Source organism: Camelina sativa, chromosome 4 (assembly GCF_030686135.1).
Source record: "Camelina sativa cultivar CO46 ecotype springtype chromosome 4, ASM3068613v1".
Taxonomy (NCBI): domain Eukaryota; kingdom Viridiplantae; phylum Streptophyta; class Magnoliopsida; order Brassicales; family Brassicaceae; genus Camelina; species Camelina sativa.
In genome coordinates, this window is record NC_141883.1 from 24,405,752 (window position 1) to 24,426,582 (window position 20,831).

The 20,831-nt window shown below is 34.9% G+C and overlaps 1 pseudogene; it reads right to left on the reverse strand.

The window, feature by feature from the left end:
• Positions 1-8,014: 8,014 nt before the first annotated feature.
• LOC147946151 (uncharacterized) lies at positions 8,015-10,298 on the reverse strand (annotated as a pseudogene).
• Positions 10,299-20,831: the final 10,533 nt, after the last annotated feature.

A 20,831-nucleotide genomic window follows, 5' to 3' on the forward strand; every position in this document is an offset into this window, starting at 1 on the left:
TTTCAGGAGTAATATTTCATCACTGATTATTTCTCCATATATTCCTTGGTATGTGAAATCTCTACTGGAGATTAGATAACATTTTCAACATCAACATATTTGCACTTTTGCTTGTATATTTCTTTTAACAAGAACCATTTGTAAGTGCTGAAGAGACAACAGACACATATAATTTTTTCTTTTATCGAGGTTCAGCAAAGGCCTACGTCCTCAAACTTTCTTGAAAATACTTCTTGAACACAATTACAATTAGTGTTCAATCTCGGATTTACACAACCCTAAGATATTCACTTAGCTTGTTCCCGATTTATTTTCAACTCACTATGAGATCACTAAGATCAAAAACAATGATCTACACTTAGGATTCTCTCATAGAGATAAACTCTCACCCTTTTCTCTCCAAAGACTTTTCTCTTTTTTACAACGGGCTTGAGGGCTATAAAATATTGCTTCTTGCAATACAATCACTTTAAAGTATAGACCGAATCAAGTCTTACTCTTATTATCAAAACTCATAAGGGATCTAAAATAGTTGCTTCCACCAAAAGAGAGTAAATCTCTCATAAGTATTTTCTGAGAATCATTGTACTACTACATGTACTTAATTTCTCATACAGATCCACTTATGTTCCACTCATTTTACACTTTCAAGTGTAAGAACTACAAGTCCAAATATTATCTCTTTAAGAGACTTGAAATATTTCATAGTTACCTCTTTCAATGATTAACAAATCATTCTTTGTGTACACTTTTCAAGAAAACTTTTCTCGATTAACTGCGGTTTATGATCCTCGATTTTTATTCATAACATCATCAACTACAACACTGCATGCAAACATATTTACGACGTCGATTTGCTTTTTTGGTTCCTTTTTATTCTAGACATGACTCAACTTGTTGAGATTTCCTTTCATTATGATTCTTAGGTACCTGAATCTCTTTCTTATTCATGTCTACATCTCTTCTAGAGATTTTTCATAATTCTTTGCTTCCTCGGTGCCATATTAATTTATGCTCCTTTTTCTTTTCCGGGGATGCTTATATTTGGAACCATAAGGCTATCACACTTCATGTGATCCTTAGACTTACTAGCAGTTGATCTTATCCTTCTAGGATATTAATTTCAATTGGAGCACAACTGGTATATGTGACTTTGTCACTCAAGGTCAGAAAATGGCTCTTGCATGCTTTTAGCATCTTTGCAAACTTTGCCAATAAATTATCTTTTTACTTTCTAGCACACATTTCTTAGTACGAGGATCAAGATAATTTCTTACAATATATTTCTCTACCAGTTGTTTATTTTCTCCCCCTCATGTTGGAAAGACTGACTCACTGAACCAACAGTCTCTGCATCTCGAGATATTCATCCAATCAAGAGAGATCTATATCCAACATTCTTTCAAATCTCATCTTAATCACTTGGTGGAGCAACTCATCATGTATAACACATCTAGATGGAATACATCTGGTTTCTGACCCAAACCAATTGTAATGGGGAGTACTCATGATTATTCGTTGGCATGATGTGAATTATTTGACATATAAAATCATTTATGTCAATTACTTGGCATGGTTTCACCACCATTGTCAATTAACCAAATCTCGCAAACTAAAGGTTGCAAGTTGATAACAAGAATATATGGTGGATGATCAGTCCACAATATCTCTTTGTATACGTACCAGAAAATTGACACTATCCAAATTCATGGGGCTGGTGAAAGCCATATAATCGGCTTGCTTTGTAAAGCAGCACGCATATGAAATCACTACGAAAACTCTTTAGGTTCTCTAATGAATATTTTCAGAAATTTCTGATTATTCTTTTGCATCACTACTGAACCGGAATGGCTTAACCGGTCATGCCAAACAGTGAGATTTTCACAAAGCATTTTATCTTCTAAATAATGCATGTAATCTCTAAAATACTTTTCTTGTCTTGGGTAATACTTATGATTTAAAAGTATTTTCTTGGCTTATTGTCTCAACATGATTAGGTTTCAAATCCTCAAGATTTGCTTTTCCATATGAGTGATTAAACACATTTTGGGTGTGAACATAATCTTATATTTGTTCCATCACCTTTGTATGTGGGATTCATTAATTCTCCATCTCGAGATGATGACACTTCATGTCTATCAATCTCGATTTGAATCCCACTCTGTAATCAATAATATTCTCAAATTGGGTCATGTATTATATCTTACACCCTTTTGACGTTGAGACTAATTGGGAGACTATAACACATTAATATCAAATTGTGTTCCCATAAACAATAGTATATATGCTCTTCAAGAGCTTTCAATACATTTTCTACTACTTCTTAATATTGTAGCAGAATAGTGGAAATTGTCTCATACTAGTTTCTTTCATCATCATATATATATATGAGATAAATAACTTTTGTAGTTATTATTGACTTCTAGTGGAGAAATTAGTCGACATTGACCGCGACTTTATATATTATCCACATTTATGACCACTTTTACAGCAACTTTCTTTTTCTTTTATAAAATAATTCACAAAAATGGAGCAAACCAGTATGATGTGATTCATGATCAACATCTCATTATTTTACTCATTCACAAATAACAAGATTATAATATTTTTAAAATATATTTTCATTATATTGTGTCTACATGACAACAATATTTTATGACAAGTAAATTATGTATTTTCTAATATCTTTCCATCAAAGATATTATTTATTATAATCTTGGTAATAATTTGAATAAGTTGATTTGTATTCTTTTACATACTTTTATTCATTTACTTTCTTTAGATTATTCTAAGAACTAATGAATTTTTATGGTCATATACTTGGACTTAAACTTCCTTATATAAGTGATGCCAAGAAAACATGATCAATAATCATTATTTAGTAGTTTGTTACTAAATTTTTAATTTATTTACCAAAGAAGGTTGGAGAAAATATTTCATCATGATATTATATCTAATTTTAATTAGATTTAAATATGTAATTAAGCAAATAAAGTAATTCACAAATATTATAAACTTACATAATTATAAAGGATCATTTCTTTATAGATATATATATATATATATATATATCTTCTTAAAACATTTTATCCTCTTTTTTTTCTAAAGATTTTATTATAAAATCTAAAATGTTTTACCAAATAATAGATTTTGATGAGCCATTCACGAAAATATATGATGCTTATAAGTTTGCTAATCGATAAAACATAGTGATAGTACTTATCTCGATGGAGACGTTGCCGAGGTTCAGAGACATAAAACATCTTCGGCCAAGGAATGATAGTGACTCTATATAGTAAATCCTCCGCTTCAAAAGATTAATAAGTTTTTAGTTAATTATCGATTCGATTTAATACAAAAGTTAATGGTCTATTTAAATCAGTTGTAGCCACTAATTAATCTAGAGATGGTATACGTACACAACATACATACACATTATAAACAACATACGTGCGTGTATGATTCCATAACAAATTATACGCTATTAAACCATAGTGGGTAAATTTAAACGAGCCAAATTAACCATGAAGCAATAAAATAATGAGGCCTAACTAATGAAATTAAATTTTCTCGTGAAGACATAACTGATCAGTCCCGAACCAAGAGATCAAATATATAAAGCATGGCTAAAGATTTAAGCAAAAACAATTCTGTTTCCTAACGTCTGACATGGGCATGAGGCTGTAATTATGAAATATGAGATTGATACTTATCTCGATTGAGTAATTGAAACCGTGTGCTTTCGTTGGTGTGATGAGTGGTCAGATCGGAAACGTGTCGGAAGCAAAGATCGGATCGACTAGGGTTTTGACATAATATATGCATGACCGGTTAAGGATCTTGACAGCAATATTAATGACCAATTATTTCCTATCACAAATATGAAATACGAGTCATTAGATATCAAAAACCGAATGTCTTTAGCTCGGGAGGATTAAACAAACCAAATCAAATATCTAACTAAGTTAAAATAATAAGTAGTAAAATTCCACCACATGTATTCGTTAAAATAACAAACAGATCTCATTATGCAATAATTAATGAACATCAAACCGGGTAATTATAGCAATAACTTATGACCAACCGATTGATTATCAAATATGGGTTACTATAATATGAGCCGAATGATAATACAAATCATGAGTTACTTATCTTTTAGAATAAGACATGCTTCAAAGGATCGGATATTATAAACGGATATGGAGACTTAGAGGCGAGCGGCATCACAATACATAGACGACACCGGCAAGATTTTTTTTTCTTTTTAACACGGCTAGGGTTAGATACTCGTGCTGATAACGTGTTATAACAAAAAGTATTGAGGATTAACTTCTTGTATTATTCCTCTGCTCTAATACAACATATATATAGAAATACATATTAAGATTTAGGATTACACTAATGGACCGATAATGGGCATCCACATATTACAATATAATCATTCATAACACTTTTAATACATTATTTAATTTTTACAATAGTAAACATCCAATCAATCTACTACTTTTTAGTACCTCTAGAATGTGGTCTATCCCAACTAATTCAAAATATAATAGTTAAGGGTTTATATTTTTTTTTTCTTCCAAGTCTATTATTATCACGATCGAACAAATCAACAAATAGTATAGAGTTAGACTAATATATATACTTACTTTCAGAAAATAAGAGTATGATCGGTGTCATATATATATACTTCTATGTCGTAGTTTCTTTGGAGTGGTTTAATTTATGGTAGGATTAATAATAATGGACAACTAATTGGTTTGTCTCACTAATCATATTGGAATCAAGGCATGAAAAATTACACTAAAACAATTATTGACGATATAACATTTTTTTTTTTGGGGGGACAAATTATTGACGATATAACTTAAAAGACGATCGGGGCATATAATGTTCCATAATCCTTGACTTCGAATTGAACCAATAAAGAGAGGAAAAAAGGGAAATAATTGATTAGCTTGGCTGTTGTGTTGTGATCTGTGAACACTGAACATAAGTCATCGACAAAAGTTGTGGTGATTGAAACGAATGGGAACACATTCAATTGAACTATCCAATAACGGAATTGGAGAGATCATCATATTGGAACAATAAGCCACCTGTCGTATAGACAATATACTTACTAGTTGATAAAGATAAATTGTACAGTAGACAGTTCAACAGTCCCATTCTATACACGTGCACATTCACACATGTACAGATGTACATAAGTTTTTTTTTGTGTGTGGATCGGATAGATTCCACATTAAGATGTCACACATTCGTCTCATGTAATAAACTCCGATTAACTGGAGAAAGTTGTGATACGACGGAGGAGAGACGAAGCTCGAAGAAGAAGAGAGAAACGTAATTCTTTTTATTAATCAAAAGATAAAAGTTTGTTACAAAAGCTTAACCTAAATTAACAAACTAATTAGTCTTTATAGTTAGACTAATCAGCTCAACTAGATAACCAAAGATAACCTAGTTAAACCAATGTTTAATAACCGGTCATACTCTAATACGCCCCCCTCAAATCTTTATCTCCAAAGTGTCTGGTTTGGGAAATAAAGATTTGACAAAGACATTTTCTGTAACAGGTGATGAAACGGTCCTGGGTGAAAAGGCTTGGTAAGGATATTTGCATGTTGTTCTTCAGTTGGTACATGGAGAGCTTCAAGCGTACCTTTCTTGAGTTGATCCTGTACGGTGTGACAATCAATTTCGATATGTTTAGTCCGCTCATGAAATACCGGATTCATGGCGATGTGTAAGGCTGATTTATTATCACAAAACAGCTTGGCATGAGCAGCTTCTCTAATGTGTAAGTCCTTGAGTAGCTGTTGTAACCAGATGATCTCACAGGTTGCTTGTGCCATACTTCTATACTCTGATTCAGTGCTACTTCGACTTGCAACTGCCTGCTTTTTAGATTTCCAGCAAATGAGTGAAGAGCCAAGGTAAATACAATAACTTGTGACTGAATGTCTTGTCTCCTTATAAGTAGTCCAATCTGCATCAGAGAATCCATTCAAGCAGAGATCTGAAGTGACAGGATACATCAAACCTTGTCCTGGATTCATCTTGAAATAACGGAGAACCTTGTGGGCATCTTGAAGATGAAAATCAGTGGGAGCGGATATAAACTGGCTCAGCTGATGAACAACAAATGTAATATCTGGCCTGGTGATAGTTAGATATAGAAGTCTACCAATGAGCTCTCTGTAAGACGTAGGAGAAGATAACAGTGTGCCCATATCTTTGGTAAGACGCAGGTTTGGATCCATCGGAATAGAGCTCGGTATACAGCCTAAGAGACCTGCATCTTCTAGCAGATTCTGAGCATATTTGCGTTGACAGACTGAGATGCCCTCCGATGATCGCGAAATCTCTAATCCAAGGAAAAAGCGAGCTGGTCCAAGATCCTTTATCTTAAATTCAGATTGCAAAAGTGTCTTCAAATCATGGACATCAGCATCATCATTACTTGCGATCATTATGTCATCGACATAAACAAGCACAACCACAATGGAACAAATTCCTGATGGACGCATAAAGACTTTAACGAAAAGGGTATTATCAGCAGGAGACTGAACGTAATTGGCTCCCAAGAAAACGGTTGACAGACGTTTATACCACTGTTGTGAGGCTTGTTTCAAACCATATAAGGACTTGAGTAAACGACATACCGGATTTGGAGGTAAAACTACACCCGGTGGAGGTGTATATCCTTGAGGAAGACTCATGTATATCTCTTCATCCAAGTCACCATGGAGAAAAGCATTGGAGACATCCATTTGATTCAAGCTCCAACCTTTCGCAGAAGCAAGTCCAAGAAGCAACTTAACACTAGTTAGTTTTGCGACAGGTGAAAAAGTATCGAGATAGTCAATCCCCTCCTGTTGTGTAAAACCCTGCGCAACCAGTTGGGCTTTATACCGTTCAACAGAACCGTGAGAGTTATACTTGATAGTAAAAACCCATTTGCAGCCAATCGCGTGTTTGCCTGCAGGTAGAGACTCAACAGCAAAAGTCTTATTAAGTTCAAGAGCAAAAAGCTCATCATTTGCTGCTTTAGTCCACTTCTCCGATTTCATGGCTTGATGGAAAGTTTTGGGTTCTGTTTCGGCACTATAAGAAAAAATATAAGATTGAAACAAAGGTGTGTATTGATCAAGGGTACAAACAGAAGAAAGGGGATATGGTGTAGTCTTTTTAGGTGATGGAGGAAGAGATTTAATGAGAGGAGGAGGTGGGGTGGAGGTGGTGGTGGTTTAGGTGTAGAAGGTGGTATCTCTGTGGGTGGTAAAGTGGAGATGGAAGGAACAAGAGAGCAATAATACTCAACCAGATAACTAGGAACTTTAGACTGTCGCTTTGGTCTAACGTTAGATACAGAGGTATGATCCGTAGTAGACGTAGATACAGTGCCAGCCGGAATGGTACCATGATCATGCTCTAATGATGGTGCAGATGGTACAGTAGGAATTAACGAATCTTCATCAATGAGAGGCATGCTTTCAACAAAATGCAATGGAATAAGAAGAGGCAAAATGGAATTGGGAAACATATCAACTGTAGATGACAATAATGAACTAGTCTTAAAAGGAAAAACATCCTCTTGAAACACAACATTTCTAGATATGGAAATAGCATTAGACTCTAAATTCATGACCTTATATCCCTTATAACCCACTGGATACCCTAGAAAAACACATGGTTTGGCTCTAGGAGAGAACTTATGACGGTCATGAGTATTAGTCGAGACATAACACAAGCAACCAAAACTTTTGAGTAAACTATAATCAGGTAATTTGGCAAGCAACAGTTCATATGGTGATTTATGAGCTAAGACAGGAGAAGGCATGCGATTGATTAGAAAGACTGCAGTCAACACACAATCAGTACAATATTGCAGAGGGATATTCGATTGAAAAAGTAAAGATCTGGCCACATTCAAAAGATGTTGATGCTTGCGTTCAACAATAGAGTTTTGTTGTGGTGTATAAGCACATGAAAAATAATGAATCATTCATTGTTCCTTGATGATATCAGTGAAAGCTAATTCTGGTGCATTATCAGATCGTATGGCTTTAACAATGCTATCATATTGCGTTTTAACATGTTTAAGAAAGATAGGAAAAATTTTATGAACCTCTTTTTTATTTCTTAACAGATAAAGCCATGTAGTACGAGTACAATCATCAACCAAGGTAAGAAAATAGCGAAACCCTTCTACAGAATCGACACTAAAAGGACCCCATATATCAAGATAGACTAAATCAAAAGGCTTGTCTGCTAAATTGCTATGAGAAACATACGCTAACCTTTTCTGTTTAGCTAAAGGACAAATGCTACAATGCGAAAATAAAGAAGTACTCTTCAAAGAAGGAATCAAACTAACAAGTTTCTGGATAACTATATGCGACGGATGTCCAAGACGTTGATGCCAAAGAGAATCATCAGAAACCACAGAAGCAGAAAAAGAACATGCTGCAGGAAGAGATGGAGAGAGGGAAGTATTCTCAGTTGCCAGAATGTAAAGGTCTTGAAAGACTCTACCCCTCCCAATCATCAAGCCCTGAGAAAGTTTCTGAATCAAACAACAAGTATCAAAGAAATGTGCAGAACAAGATAATGTCTTAACCAATCTACTAACACTAATCAAATTAAATTTGAAATCAGGAACATGCAAAACATTGTATAGAATCAACTTTTGAGAAATATAAATTGTGCCTATATGAGTGATGGAAACCCTGGTACCATTTGGTAATGTCACAGTAATATCCGTAACGGGTCGTAAATCTGTAAACAAAGCTAGATTGGAGCAAACATGACTAGAAGCTCCACTATCTATAATCCAAGCATCATGCGGTAAAAATTGTTGTAAAGAAGAGAGAATATGATTTTGGAAAGTTAAAATATGATGTTGATATCTAAGAGAAGTTGAAGGAAAAGGAATAGTGATACCAGAGGTAGAAGTCTCTGCCATCAAACCATGTTCAGATATCGTGGCCATAACACTAGGAATACTAGAACCAGAAGATGTAGCTATAGGCTCTTGAACCTGAACTTGACCTTTGTATTGAGAAACCATCTGATCAATTTGCTGCGGTGTAAATCCTTGTAAACTCGCAGGAACACCATTGGAAACCATGTACTGTGGATACTGAGTAGAAACAGGACCATACGACACATCTTCAGTTGGAAACATTCCGGTCTCAGAATAAACTTGAGCCACTGCATTAGCCTGTTGCATAGAATTTGCATATGGCACCATTTGAGTAGAAGATTGTTGAGACATCCTTGGTTGAGACTGCATTGTTGACATCCGAGGCTGGAATTGATTTGGAGGTCTGTAATTGTATCCGACAGTATTAGTCTTGTACCCTGGTGGAAAACCATGAAGCTTGTAACACTTCTGAATGGTGTGACCTACTTTGCCACAATGAGGAACAAATAGGCTTCTGAACAGGCCTGATAGTATTATAAGCAGCTATGTAGGCACTCTCTGCATAATTCATCGTAGCCACACTTTGAAAAGCCACACTGTCAATTCTTGTAGTTGGTTTGACCACTATCTGTCTTTCATCTTGTGTTACCATGTTAAAAGCTTCTTCAATTGTGGGAATCGGCTTAAGCATCAATATATGACGTCTAGCCTGATTATAGCTCTCATTCAAACCCATCAAAAATTTAGTCACACAACTTTGTTGTTGCAATCTTTCCCATTTAGTAGCTGCATCACATTCACATCTTCCATCGGGAAACACTGGAAGTTCCACATAATTCTTATGTTCTTCCCACAAAGTAAGCAAAGCCATATAATACGTAGACACATCCATTGACCCTTGAACAATCTGACTAAGCTTCTGTTCAATAGAAAAGATCCTAGGAGCATCATCTTGCTTAAAACGAGACAATATATTTTTCCAAATCCCTTCAGCAGTTGGAATAAAGAGTAAACTATGTCCTATCTTTTTATTAACCGAATTCATCAACCAAGTAGATACTATATCGTTGCATCTAGACCATACACCAAAATCTCTATGATCTTCTTGAGGTTTTGAGATCGTACCATTGATAAATCCAAGTTTGTTTCTGACATTAAGAGCCATCTACATCGATCGACGCCAGGAAGGGAAATCCGAAGCAGTGACAAGACGATCAGAAACAAGAACAAGTCCTGCGTGGTCAGCACTATGCAGATGATACGGATTCTCATACTGATCAGTTTGATACTGCGGTTGAACATTCACTGGGTTCGGAGTGGGAGGTCGATTCATCGGAGCATTCAAATTACCAGAAGAACTCATTCTCAAAGCAAGAACAAGAAATCCAAAGAAAGTGAGACGAAAAGAGGAATCAAAAGCAAGACTCGTACTCACTAAGGTCAATCAAAAGAGAATCAGAAAAATCAGAAAGAAGCATAAAACTCCAATGAGAAAATCGCATACAACGGCGAGTAATTGCTGAACAAATTAAAAACAAGTGCAAATCGGAAAATTCATCTCCGTCGCGAGACGCGGAAGCAATAGAAACTCAATTACAGAGCTCTGATACCATAATCAACTCCGATTAACCGGAGAAAGTTGTGATACGATGGAGGAGAGACGAAGCTCGAAGAAGAAGAGAGAAACGTAATTCTTCTTATTAATCAAAACATAAAAGTTTGTTACAAAAGCTTAACCTGAATTAACAAACTAATTAGTCTTTATAGTTAGACTAATCAGCTCAACTAGATAACCAAAGATAACCCAGTTAAACCAATGGTTAATAACCGGTCATACTCTAATATCATGATGTATATACTCTACACATTATCATGTTTTGTGCAAGGATTTTGCCATATTGGTTAGTGGTTACCTAAAATTTTTACAAAGCATTAGTGTATATCTCAAGAAAAGTGTTTAATAAGTTTGGGTTGTAACCCCAACAGCATGCCCGGAACCTTACATTTTTGAACATATGTCCTAGTTTGACGGGATCTACAAGTTAAATTTACGGGAACCTTACATTTTGAAGACACAATTTGTTTTACGAGCGAGAATTAAAATATGATAAGTATATGAAATATCTAGTTATATATTAAAAATAATAACCCATAATAATTCAAGAATATATTTTAAAAAATAATTATTTATTAATTTAAAATTTATTATTGTATAAACTAAATATAAATTATAACATCAGTTATTTGTAGTTGATATAAATAATTTACATCAACTATTTTAATGACACTAATACTTACATCACTTAAATAAATTGATGTAACAATTAACATCATTTTTTCCAAACGATACAATAACTGATGTACATTTTTTATATGGACATCAGTTTTTTATTAATGGATGTAAATTACTTGCATCAACACTTTTAAAATCATTTACTTAATTAATGTAAGAAATTGTAAGTAATACAGCAGAGAACGATTCTAACTTCTACATGCCAAGTCGTCACATCGTGAACAATCAGACGCAAGAGAGGTGAGTAAAGGTTGGTGCAAGTGTCTTTAATTCTGAATAATAATTTGGCATTGGGACGCAAGAGTATTTTCGACTAGATAACTCCGCAAAACAGAAGAACTGGATGGAGGATGCAAGAGTATGAGAGGCTCGGGAATGTATTCTAATGTTCAGTGGTTGTCCACCTAACTTACAGAAATATTCAAAATAAATAATACAAAATGATTTTTTTTTGTAGTGATTGATAATGTAATGGAATCTTCTTATATGCAGAGATATTGGTATGTATATAACATCATATTTTATATTACATATGGTTGAACTGTTTTAGAAAATTTTATATGTTGGTTAACTTCTAAACAATATTTTGTTGAGGAAAAGCTATGAACTTACAGGCTTTTGCTAATTTTCACTTTTTGTTGGTCAATAAATAAATGAATTTCATTTTTGCATGTATACAAATTAACTATATCATATATAAATTAAAATACACTAATATAATATAATTATATTCACAAAATAGAAATTATATATATGTAGCTCTCTATTACTAAAAGCAGCAAATGAGTGGACATACGATGCACAATTGGCAATTTATAGCATTTTTTGTATTGCTTCACCCTTAATTAAGGTTTTCATCTAGTGAACTTACTTTATACATTGTAATCGATATAAATGACAATGCTTCTAACATCAAAACCAATCACATCGAACTGAATCAATAATAATTTATGACCAAAAGCAAATACAATTAAACATCTATTTTGTAATATTTTAACTATTCTAAAAGTAGTTTAGCTTTGAGATAGCAATGTTGAGTGCAAAAGACATTAGGAGACAAACCGGCTAAAATTATTGTATGATTTTGTATCCCTGAATCAAAATTGAGAAAATAAACCAAATGGAATTATTGACAATATAACTTAAAAGTTTTTCGGGGCTCTCTGGTTATATAACTAATTGTGTTGGAAATAATATATACTATAGATATCAATATAATATTTATTTCATTTGTTTGTATCATGTTTAAATGATGTTAAAATAATTTGCATCACTTAAACAAATTATTTACATTTTGTTGATGCAAATCATTTGTATCATTTGAAATAAATATTTGTTTCAATTACTGAATTGATATAAAATATTTGTATCATTTATCAAAACTAATGTAAAATAGTTATACCATTTTTAAAACCATGATGTTAAAATCAATATTATAATAAATTACAGAAAAATATTTAATTATTTATATTTTCCATCATATTTGTTTATATATTATATTGATATCTATAGTATATATTATTTCTACTATATTTATAATGGGCCCACAATTAGTTGTTATCCCACTAAACTAAAGTATTTATAATAGATAGATCTCACCTCTCCTTAAGAAGTGGTGGATGTGGGATTGTAAAAATCCCACATTAACTACCAACTAAAGAAAAAAAATATTGACAACAATAAAAAATAAGTAATTACATTAATTCATTAATTTTTTTCCTTGGCTTTTTGTTGACAATAAATAAATAAGTAAGTGATTTTTTATTATAGCTAGTGTAAATTAACATCAGTTTTTATCGATATAAATTTTGTATCATATTTAAAAGTGATTTCAATAAAATAAAAAGATTCATCAATTATCTAAATGATGTGAATTTATAATTGATATCAATTTTTTTAAAAGTGATACAAACGCATACAGGTTAAATCAATTTTATTTAATTAATGTCAAATTAGTTTATTAAAACATCATTTTAATAACTGATACTTAATTATATTTATTTGTTTCATTTTTAAAGAAGTAATTCGAAGTTACATTACTTAATTTTATGATACAATTTAAGTGATACAATATACCCATTTTTTTTGTAGTGGCTACACATCTCATTGGCTTTTCTTCAGCGTCCAATGTCCATGGCTCTCTTTCGTTACACCAACAACACCTCTTTGCAAATATCCTTTGGCCGACACCAACAACATTTAATATATGAAGCCAAATGTCATACCAATATACATTTCCACTACGCCTAAAAAAACTGGGAATTAAGTTTGTTTTTTTTGACAATCATACAATTCTTAGGTTATGAATGGTAACCGCGGTCGGGGCGGACAAATCTGTCTGTGGACTAGACCGCTGTATTTTTTATGTAGACAACAGACCGCAACGGTCCAATTCTATTTATGTGTAAAAATGGTCCGCAGTTGGTCCGCTGCGGTTTTGTTTCTGTTTTCTTTGGACCGCACCACTATGGACTATGATTGATGAATGGTAAATAAAAAGCGGTCTAATCCGCATATGGATTTGTCCGCCCCAACCGCTGCAACCATTCACACCCTTAGTTTCTAATTAAGATTTTAGAGATTTCATCATTCATGGGTAGAACTGCTTTCCTCCTACATAAGTTGCAAACACTGAAGTAGACCCGTCTTTCGAGAACTCATCCCATCAATTTGTGACAGCAAAATCCGCGAGCTTCCCAGGAGTTAAAGACCCTATGTGATGATCCAGAAACGCTGCTCGTGCAGCTGATATCGTGACCCTACGATTATCAACATCAAGAATGCTTGAGAAAAAAATGCATTTTAGTAAAGTAGAGAAAAGAGTTTGAATTGTTAGAGAAGAGGCTTAATTAATACGCAATCAGCACATCGGTGACAGAGATGCATTCAGATAGAATCCAAGCGTGACTCCACTTGGGAGGTATTCGTTTAACCGCGGTTCTGATACTCTGCAACGGGTAAAGATCCGCAGCCTGGAGGGAAAATCACACAGTTGAGCCTTGAAATTCCTAGTTCGAATATATAGTAAAAAAAACTTTGTATGTGGAGATATTATCGAAAACGTACAGGCCAGTCTGAACCAAATGCCAAGAGTGCATTGCCATTTAAGAGAGACTGGAATAGATAAGAGTCCCTTTGCGCTCTCTCAGAACCGAGCTTCTTAACAACAGAATACGCATCATGAAGAATATGATCTGGCTGTTTAGGAGCATGCATTAGATATGTTTAGATCAAGAAAGTGAGTTTTTAAGCCCAAAATGCTCAATGCCGGGAAGTAACTCACTCCGCCAAGTTCAACTTGGGCCATCTATGCTCAAGAGAAAAAAACATTAAATGAAAAGGAGATAAGGTAAACGAGAGAGTATAGGTTAACTTGACAATATACATATGAGTTCAAGAATAAAGAACACAGAAATAAGTTTGCATGCATAGTCACCTGTAATCCCCCAGAAATGAAATGAACATGTGAATCAATTAGTCCAGGCACTACAACTTTCCCTTCCAAGTTCACCTCAATAGTTCCATCTCCTATCAAACCCTGTCTTCATCAAAATTGTAATTTACATGAGAATGAGAAGAAGGTATCAAACGCTCAGTTTCATTCATGCTATTGCTAATGATGTAAGTATAAAAGCAGCAGACAAAGACAAAGTCATCAAACCACTTGAACGTTAATACAGAGCAAGTCAGCAACAACCACATTGAACACTGAAAGAAGTGTTAAGGACCTTGAGAGTTGAAAAGCTTCCGACTTTGAGAATCCTGCCATTACGAATCGCCATGGAATCAGCAAATGGCAAAGAGCTATCGCTGGTGAATATTGTTCCATTTCTCACCAACAAATCCGCCACCGGTGGTGTAAGAAGAGACTTGAGAGCTGACCAATCAGCGAACATAAAATGGAATCAGTCGAAACAAAAAAAAAAACAAACTAATTTGAGAAAAGGGGAGCTAGTTAGCAATGGAAAGGCGTCATCCGTCATTACATAAGTCAGTGAGCAGAGGAAGATACGCGACGGAGATAAGGAGGAAGATGACAGCCGAAACGACAACGAAGAGGTTCATAGCTGCCGGAGAAATTTAAAACAACATCAACAACCTAAGGACAAATTCAATATTACGTTCCACTCGTAATGCTCAACTTCGTAAGCTCTTTTTGTTCCTTTTGAAGGTTATATATACAAATTTAATGCCACGTTCCACTTGAAACCAAAATTTTAAATTATGCGAATCCCTTTGATAACAACTTCATTAGCTCTATATGCATTAACTTGGCTCAACTTGCATACATACAAATTTAATGTCACGTTCCACTTGAAATCTAAATTTTAAATTATGTGAATCCCTTTGATTAGGGCATCTCTAACCATCTCTATATTTTGTCTTTTATCTTCTATATCCACCTCTAAAATATGTTGGAAATTTAAATGTATCAACAGATTATATTAATAAACCATTGTGACTTTTGGTTTGTGGTTATTAAACGAATGGTTGCAAACATTCGTAAACAACCGTTGGTCATATATATATACACACTGTTTTGTTGCACAAAAAACAGACTAACAAACACAAAAAACAGAATATATATCAAGAGAAGAAAGAGAGAGAAGTCGAGCGATTCTCTTGTGATAACACAAAACAAACACTAGAAAAATTCTATTTGTTTCTCTTGTATCTTAGCCTAGAACAAGAGTGAAACTTTGATTGCCATATCCTGCGAGAGATTTCGTGTAACCCAAGGCTTTTGATAAGGGTCGAAATACTCTTTAAGGAAATTGCTCTTGTGTGCGATTCAATCATTATCCAAGTTGACCGTACGTTACGATCGAGAGTTACACCGCATCTACTACATTCTTAAAGAGTATTTTCTGGTGAACATGACGAGTGCATCAGTGCGTGAGATGACTTCAAAATTTGGGAAGTTGGATAAGTTTGAGGGAGTGGACTTTCGAAGATGGCAGAAGAAGATGCATTTCCTTCTCACCACACTCAATGTGGTGTATGTTCTAAGCATGCCAATGCCTACCGTGACGGAGGATGCGGAGAAGGAATCTGTGGAGGAGACAAGGAAGCAACTTAAGTGGGAGAACGATGACTACATATGTCGTGGCCACATTCTTAACGGTATGTCTGATCCTCTCTTTGATGTCTATCAAAATGTCGAATCTGCAAAGGAACTATGGGATGCGTTGGAATCAACGTACATGGCTGAGGATGCTTCTAGTAAGAAGTTCCTTGTTAGTAATTTTAATAATTACAAGATGTCTGATTCAAGGTCTGTTATAGAGCAATACAATGAATTGCTTCGCATCCTAGGGCAATTCGCTCAACATAACATGAAGATGGATGAATCCATCTTGGTGTCGAGTATCATTGACAAGTTGCCGCCTTCATGGAAGGATTTTAGGCGCATGTTAAAACACAAAAAGGAAGAGTTGTCTCTTGTACAACTTGGTAGCCATTTGCGCATAGAGGAATCTCTAAGGGTGCAAGAGGGTGGAAAACCCAAAGAGGTTGAACCTTCTTCAATCAATATGATGGAGGAAGGTGGGAGTTCTAAGATGAAGAATAAGGGGAAGAAATGTCCCTTTAATGACAACACTTACGGTGGACCTAACAAAAAGCTAAGAGCGTTTGTTGGTTTTGTAACAAGCCGGGTCATTTTAGACGTGATTGTCGAGCTGCAAAGGATAAGAATAGAACGGGACAAAACCGTTCAGGGCAAGGGTCTAAGGACCAAGGCCAAATCACTCATCAAGGTCAGAATCTTGTAAATGATTCACATTCACATGTGTATTATGTATCAAACATTTCTGAGGCATTTTATATGCAGGATGATGGAGTGACGTGGTGGATTGACTCGGGTGCAACTACACATGTTTGCAATGATCGTGGCTGGTTCAAGACATATGAACTAGTTCAAGATGGTTCCGTACTTCATATGGGCAACGAGTCAACCGCTCCTATCCTAGGCCGTGGAAAAGTGGTGTTGGAGTTTAGTTCCGGGAAAACTATTGATCTCAACAATGTACTTCATGTACCCGGAATTAGGAAGAACTTAGTCTCTGGTAGTGTTTTAAATAAGTGTGGTTATAAACAAGTGTATGAGTCTGATAAGTATGTATCTAAGGCTGGTGTCTTTGTTGGATTTGGATATTTTTGTAATGGCATGTTTATGCTTAATATTAATAAAGTTGTGAGTTCTATTTACATGGCATGTTCTAGCAAAAATGATTCTTCTCTATGGCATTTAAGATTAGGTCATGTGCACTATAAAAGAATGATTGATATGTCTAAAGAAGGATTGATTCCTAATTTTGACATGAATTTAGAGAAGTGCAGTACTTGTATGTTGACTAAGATAGTTAGAAAACCTTTTAAGAGTATTGAAAGGAATTCTAAGGTGCTAGAACTTGTACATAGTGATCTATGTGATTTGCATGCTACACCATCTTTAGGGAACAAAAAGTATTTCATCACTGTCATAGATGATCATACTCGTTTTTGTTATGTTTATCTATTACATGCTAAAGATGAAGCCTTAGATAAATTTAAGGTTTATAAAACTGAGGTTGAATTACAACATAGTGACTTGATTAAGAAGTTACGCACCGATAGAGGTGGAGAGTATTATGATCCTGTTTATTTTCAGTCTGTGGGAATTATACATGAGACTACAGCTCCATATACACCACAACAAAATGGTGTATCTGAGAGAAAAAATAGAGTCCTAAAAGAAATGGTTAATTCCATGTTATCTTATTCAGGATTAAGTGACAGATTTTGGGGTGAAGCCATGTTAACGGCTTGCTATTTATTAAATAGGGTTCCTAACAAAAGGAACAAGATTACCCCATATGAGCTTTGGTACAAAGAGAAACCAAACTTGCATTATCTTCGAGTTTGGGGCTGTAGGGCGGTTGTTAGACTACCCCAACCAAAGATTAAAACTTTGGGAGAAAGAGGTATTGATTGCATCTTTATTGGATATGCTGAGCATTTCAAGGCTTATAGGTTCTATGTCATATAACCTAATGATTCTAAATCGGTTAACACCGTGATTGAGTCAAGAGATGCAATATTTGATGAGACACATTTTTCATCAATACCTAGACCAAAGGACCTGGTTCCTAGTTCAAATGGAACAAAAGAAGGAGATTACATACTCATTCCTTCTACCGCGTCACCTATGCTCCGCAAGAGCAAGCGAGGAAGAATTGAAAAATCTTTTGGTCCTGATTTTCAGCTTTATTTAGTTGAGGGGTCAAGAGATGAGGTTGAATTTCAATATTCATACTGTTATCATATTGATGAGGACCCTAGAACGTTTGATGAGGCTATGAAGTCTCAAGACGTTGCGTTTTGGAAAGAAGCAGTCAACGATGAGATAGGCTCCATCGTAGAGAATAATACATGGATCTTAACGGATCTCCCACCTGGTTGCAAGCCTTTAGGCTGCAAGTGGATCTTCAAAAAGTAGATGAAAGTCGATGGAACAATTGACAAGTTTAAAGATAGATTGGTTATCCAAGGCTTTAGACAAAAGGAAGGTATCGATTATTTCGATACTTATGCTCCTGTTGCTAGAATATCTTCTATAAGATTATTAATTGCTTTTGCTGCTATTAATGATCTTGTGATCCACCAAATGGATGTTAAAAACATCGTTCTTGAAAGGTGTTTTGGAAGAAGAAGTCTATATGAAGCAGCCTGAAGGGTTTGTTATGCCCGAGAATGAGCAAAAGGTGTGTAAGTTAATAAAGTCATTGTATGGGCTGAAGCAAGCACCTAAACAGTGGCATCAAAGATTTGATGAGGCTATCTTATCAAATAGATTCAAGCTGAATCAAGCGGACAAGTGCTTATATAGCAAATTTGATGATTCCGGTAATGGAGTAATCATTTGTTTATATGTTGATGACATGTTGATCTTTGGTACTGACTTAAGACAAGTAGAACTTGCAAAAGAGTTCTTGTCATCAAATTTTGCCATGAAAGACATGGGGGAGGTGGATGTGATTCTTGGAATTCGAATCAAGCGTGAGAACAAAGGCCTATGTTTATCTCAATCTCATTACATTGAAAAGGTTCTAAAAAGGTTCAATTATGAGAAATGTTCTCCTGTGAGCACTCCCATGGATGCAAGTGTGAAACTTATGCCTAGTGCGGGAAAAGCGATTTCACAACTCGAGTACTCACAACTTATTGGCTGTTTAATGTATGTCATGACAAGTACTAGACCAGATATAGCTTATGCGGTAGGAAAGCTGAGTAGATATACTAGTAACCCTAGTACTCACCATTGGCAAGCTATAAGACGGGTGCTTAAGTACTTGAAAAGAACCATAAATTATGGTTTGTCTTATCTCGGATTTCCTTCGGTTTTAGAAGGATATTCCGATGCAAGTTGGAACTCCAACGTAGAAAGTAACTCTTCTACAAGTGGTTGGGTGTTCTTGCTTGGAGGAGGTGCCATTTCTTGGGCTTCTAGAAAACAAACTTGTATTACAAGTTCGACTATGGAATCGGAGTTCATAGCATTAGCGGCTGCTAGCAAAGAGGCGGAATGGCTAAGAAATTTAGTCTATAAGATTCCATTGTGGCCGAGACCGGTATCACCAATTTGTATACATTGTGATAGTAAAGCCACTTTAGCTAGAGCTTATAGTCAAGTGTATAATGGTAAGTCACGACACCTGGGTGTTAGACATAGCATGATACGTGAGTTGATCACTCATGGAGCTATTACCATACAGTTTGTTCGGTCTGAACAAAATCTAGCGGATCACTTGACTAAAGGGTTAGCTAGAGACTTGGTGATCAAGTCGGCTAGAGGGATGGGTTTAAAGTCCATTTGAATTTTTTTAATTGTGGGATACCCAATTTCCCTCTAATACAACGTTAGAGGCTGAATTCAATGTGGAAAGCTTACAGTTAAAGATTGAAGCACTTGTTGTATCATCCCAAAGTAAGTGCTTGAACCTGCAAGAAAGGATTATGTTGAAGTTCTCTTCCTAATAGATCTTTTGAAAAATTGCATTTGCAGGTGCAAGATTAAAAGATCTACCTATATGAGTACGAAGTGGAGCCGCATCAAGAAGCTTGGACTTAGCTTCCTATATACTCATGAATGGATAGGGACACATAACTTATAATAGTGTCAAGTATAAACGCTTAGAGTAGTGTGGAAATTCATGTGTGTATTATCTTCAAGTGTCCAAAATGAGTTGAAAGGATTCAATCCATAGGATATCCTAATTCTCGGACATTTGAAATGTGTAATGTCACTAAGATATAAATTCAATCGTTATGATATTTATATTGATGCATGAGTTTGGTTTATGTGTTACTAATGTCGTGAATCAAATTTTACATTTAAATGGGGGAGGAATGTTGGAAATTTAAGTGTATCAACAGGTTATATTAATAAACCATTGTGACTTTTGGTTTGTGGTTATTAAACTAATGGTTGCAAACATTCGTAAACAACCGTTGGTCATATATATATACACACTCTGTTTTGTTGCACAAAAAACAGAGTATATATCACGAGAAGAAAGAGAGAGAAGTCGAGCGATTCTCTTGTGATAACACAAAACAAAC